We start from the raw sequence: 5,550 nt of genomic DNA, 5'->3' as shown, positions 1-5,550 counted from the left end.
TCATCAAAATCGAGATTAACCAAACATTGATTTCACATAATGTACCAACACAAAATAACTTGTGAGGAATGAACCTCATAAAGTAAGGGCAATTTGTAATAATGGGTGTCCCTAATTGATATATGCTTTCAAAATTGATAAAAACACCTACTTTCAAGTGAAAGCTTATAAGTTAACTTACAAATGTGGAATAGTAAAAATAATCACTTTGTAAATTTAAGGTAGTTGTCAAAAAAAAGTATATTAACCAATTTAAAGTAATCATAAATAGTCACTTAGTGAGTTCATGGCCAAGGTAAGGAAGGATTTTGTTGCCTAAGTTGAAGTTCTATAGACATATAAAATGCAAAAAATGTTAACAACAAATCAAAAGAAAAGATCTTGTTCAAAGAGAAAAAAACAACAACAACAATAAATAGGTCTAAACACAAAGCCAAAGAATACTTCACCTTACGGCCAAGAAGCCACCATAAGCATGAGACTCTCCCCACCAACTAGTAGCCAATTAAAGGCTACTATAAGTAATTTCATAAGAGCCTTAATTGATTGATTGCATTCATTACTTATGATATCTCAATGTACTAATGTATTGCATGTTTATATTTATTAAAAAAAATTGATAGTTTTTATTTATTCTTCAATATAAGATTAGAACTAAAATTTTATAATGAGATTCATGCTATTGTGGAGTGAATATTATGCTTAATTGAAGGTTCAAATGTGTCCAATATAATACCAAGAGAAACAACACAAATTCTAGTTTCTAGTTGTCTTTTATGTGTCTCATTATTTTATTGAATTTTAACTTCAATATTCACTCAGTGCATGTTTGGATAACTAAATTATCTTATTCTAATGTTATAATAAATTAGGTTGGCTTAAACGTCAACCTTGCAAAATGTATTTTGCAACCAAGAAAGGTTTGTTTTTTTCAATATGAGTTATACTTGTATAAGATCCAAAAACTCATAAAGACTTAAGAGAAAGAAACAATCAAATGTGATTACAATTATTGTTTAGAAACCAAGAAATTGGCTTCATTTCTTGATGTTGGAAAAGCAAGTTTCAAGAGGATTTTGAGTTGAAATTTAATTTTCCACACTTTGAGGATGTACTACCTATAAAGTCATGCCTAAGACATTTTCTTTATTTAAAAAAAAAATGAGTTTTCCATGTTGGATTGAACTTAATATGTTGAGCTCTATGTGAAAATTGCTCATAATTTGCTTGCATTTAGTATTAGGTTATGTATTAAGCATGGTATTATTAGTTATTGTGTCTTTCTTTAATATAATTGCTCAATTAGTTAACAATGCTAATGTGTTTGAGGATTCAAAAATGGTTATGATCGTTATTTTGTTGAATTTCAATTACAATAAAGAAAAATGTTTTAGCATATTGTCACTTCATATTACAGAACTCATATCTACTTATTGCTATTATATAAACCCTCACTTTAAACCCATTTCAATAACACATGGTTTGCACTTTGTATTAGACATAAAAAAAAAAAAATCTTACTTGAGCGATACATAAAAATCAAGCATATCCATAGCTTGTTTTCACTTTTATATAAATCTTCAATTTTGTTTTCTTTCATTCTCATCTTTTGTAGGTTGATGATGTGAATTGAGCTCTCACATAGTGATGATCAATCCATTGAAAATAGCAATAGTCACCATTATTCTACATTTGAAAAAGTTTTGTAGTCAAACTAAAAAAAAAACATATTAAAAATAAAAAAAGAGAGGTATATGTTATAAATCTTATAATTTTGTTATATATATAGAAAAAAACCAAATTAAAAGAAAAAAAAAAGAGGTATGTGTTATGAATCTTACAATTTGTCTATCATACACATAAAACCTTCTTTTCAAGGTTTGCATCTGTCCAAGAGGTGTCTTTTGATGTCCCGCATTGAATAAGGGAAAATGTTTATAGCATTATACATATATAGGTTCATTTTAATCTTGTATACATGTTTTAAACCCATGAAAGTCTTTCGGGCCCAAAGTGAATAATATCTACACAATTGGGAGTGAGTCATTATAAATGGTATCAAAACCGAATCTCAACCCTAATATAGAAGTTTGTTTAGTCCCATAATAGATATATGTCTATTGGACCATGCAATTTTGTTATACATGACTAAAACATTATTGTTGGTGCACGACCAACTATTACGAAACTCGGATAATTATCTTTACTCAACTGCTATGCGAACCTACAAAAAAGAAGTGGTTGAATGGTTAGTCTAGGCATGCCCCTCTGATAGCTAAGTTAGCTTGGGGAATTTTAAACAGAGTTTGTATGAATCAGCATGCATACCTTTTGTTTCAGGTGTTGTTACCTTTTTATAGCGAAAGGTCTTGTAACGTTGTTTGCGCCTTTATGATTGACATTTATTATTGCTTCAATGCACATTAATGCATAATGGCCAATTACTTAGTCATCAGAAACGACTAGTGACTGACATCATGAATGATTACTTGTCTTGAGTGGCGTATAATGGTTGCATTTATATCCTTGTTGCCCAGAGAGTAATTAAGGTCTTTGGTCGGGTTTTACATTGGACGAACAACGCCATTTGGTGAAGCCAAATGAATGTCAAGGCCCACAATTATGTTGTGATATTTCACATCGAATAGGAGAAAAAGTTTTTGGTATTATATATGTGTCGACTTTTCTTAATCTTGTGAACGCATTTTAAAGTTACAAGGGTCTTTTGGGCCTAAACAATATCTATATAGGAGAGAGTAAGTTGTTACATGTCTTGTTTATAAATCTTCTCATAGTGGCAATAAGTGGCTTGCATTTAAGTTTAAAAAATATTAAGAAGTAAAGAAGAAATGATGAAGTTGGGAGAAGATGTATATTACTTATTGATTTTGAGGGAAAATTAGTTTTGAGGGAAATTATGCTAATTTCCTATCGAATTAAACTTAGATGTCAAGTTAGTCAATAAAACACTGTATATAAAATTTATTTATTTATTTTTTTTAAATGGATATATAAAAAACAAGTTAAAAACATTCTAATTTTTTAAATAAACTTTTGTTCTAGAAAAAAAAATTATAGAACCACGTTTTAAAAACTATTCTCAAAAACTTTTTTTTTAAAACTAATCTTTGAAAACATTATCAAACAAACCCATAGGATTTATCATTTTATTTAAATGTCTTTTTACATAATTACTTATATATATATATAACATAGTCAATGGAAGTAATTATTTATTTCTATCATCTCAATATTTCTTTATTTTGGAGATAATGATAACTTAAATATCCAAAATTCTTAAGCATGATGGACTAATGGAATTTTAGCTTAGTGGAAGTGAAGGCAGAGTGCACCTTTGAAATGATGGCTGAACAATCCATGTTCACTCCAACTACCAAGTTGGAATAATTTTCAATATTGAGATTGAAAATTTTGCTATAAATAAATATTAAATAGTATAAAAAAAAATACATAATAGTTAGATTAAGAAGTGAATTAAATCCAAAACCTTCCTTTACATATATTTCCTAAATAAAAATCTACATAAAAACTCTCATACAAAATGTATAGATTTTTATGTTATGTTTTTAAAAATTTTAAATTTTGAAATAGTAAACATTTTTAATACCTCATTTTTTTAAAATTAATTATTAAATATTATTACCTTTTTCAATGTAACTCTTATATTTTATATAGAATTTACTACTAATTTTATATTTTAAAAAATATAAATACCAAATGTATCATAGGAACACTAAATTATTAGCATATTATGGTTAAAAATAAACCTCCTATATATATAAACCTTGACTTATATCCAATTTTATTATAATTAAAACATTATATATTTCATTCAAAAATCAATTAATTATAGTTGTGAATCTTGTGATCAAATTAATCAATTTTTATGTGGTTTAGTTTTACACTCATTTAAAAATTCAAGGGTGTTTGATAAAACTTAATACTTATTGCTTATTGATTTAAGTTAATTTTAAGTTAAATATACTTAGGTTATTAATTTAAAACTTATTACTTAATTCTTACTTTAAATATTAAGGTTATTTGATAAAATTAACTTAATTTTTTTAAAGAGATTATCAAATTAATATATTTATCCTCATAAATTATAATAAGGTATAGGAAGTTGAGTAACAATAAAGGTCATGGAGTAGTAAAGGAAATTGTGGGGCTAATTAGGGCAAATGAGGGTAAAAATGTAAAATAAAAATGTTGACTTAAAAATAAGTTAATTATTTTTACTTATTATTTAAAGTTATTTTTAATTTTAAGTTATACCATTAAATTATTTTACCAAATATACTTAGTTTACTTAATAATTTAAATTAAGTTATTAAATTATTTTAAGTTAATAAGTTGGTTTACCAAACACCCACTTATACTCATCTTAAGTAGGGTTTAAGACTTTATTGGAGATGCCTTTTTGTTTTTGACTTTCCATTGAAGTTAAAACCAAAATCATGATTTTCAAAAGATAATATTGGTATTGTAAAAGTTTTATTAAACTCGAAAAAAGTTTTTATATAAGTCAAAATTAAACTAGGTTTCATATTAAGTTATTATTATTATTTAAGTTATAAGCTCTTTAAATAAAATTAATTACGCAATTCTCAAAGTTCTTATTTAATTTTAAAAAGAATTAAACTCAAAAGATGAGTCAAATAGATAATAAAAGGGTGTTTGATAAAACTCAATACTTATTACTTCATGATTTAAGTTGACTTTAAATTAAATTATACTTAAATTATTAACTTAAAACTTATTATTTAATTTTTTTACTTTTAAGTATTAAGATTGTTTGATAAAATTAAATTAAAACATATTTTAAAACATCAAATTTACATATTCATCCTTATAAATTATAATTAAGATAAAGAATGTTGAATAACAATGAAGGTAGTAGAATAGTAAAAGAGATCATAGAATTAATTAGAGTATATGACGATAAAAATGTAAATTAAATATGCAGAATTAAGAATAATTTAATTAGTTTTACTTATTACTTAAAATTATTTAAAAATTTTTATGTCATACCGTTAGATTATTTTAACAAATATACTTAATTTATTTAATAACTTAAATTAAATTATTAAATCAAATTAGTTTACGAAACATCCATTCCTTCCTCCGTAAGTCTTATGAAAAATGGCATTGTTTTATACACACTTTCTACTTGTCATCACCCCATCCGGCATACAATTGTCCTAAAAGCTCTTCACCTATAGGTTATATACTCATTTTATAATTTGATGAAATTAATGTTAAATTTATGAAACCCATATATATATATGATTGGAAATTTGATATTAAATGATTGGATAGGAGGTTTCGGTCGTCTAGATTGCAAATTTGGAGGCTTCTTTTGACCTTGTATTTTCCGTCAAAATCCCACCTCTCTTTTATGTTTTCATACCACTTTTGGATAAAAAGAAAAAGAAAAAGAAAAAGAAAAAGAATTAAATTAAATAAATTAATGATGACGTAATACTTCAGAATTTTGATATAAATTTCATATTATATGTTTTTATTGAT

Source organism: Vitis vinifera, chromosome 15 (genome assembly GCF_030704535.1).
Source record: "Vitis vinifera cultivar Pinot Noir 40024 chromosome 15, ASM3070453v1".
NCBI classification, from domain to species: Eukaryota; Viridiplantae; Streptophyta; class Magnoliopsida; order Vitales; family Vitaceae; genus Vitis; species Vitis vinifera.
The sequence above is the reverse complement of the archived record's forward strand: the minus strand, read 5'-3'. Positions refer to the sequence as shown.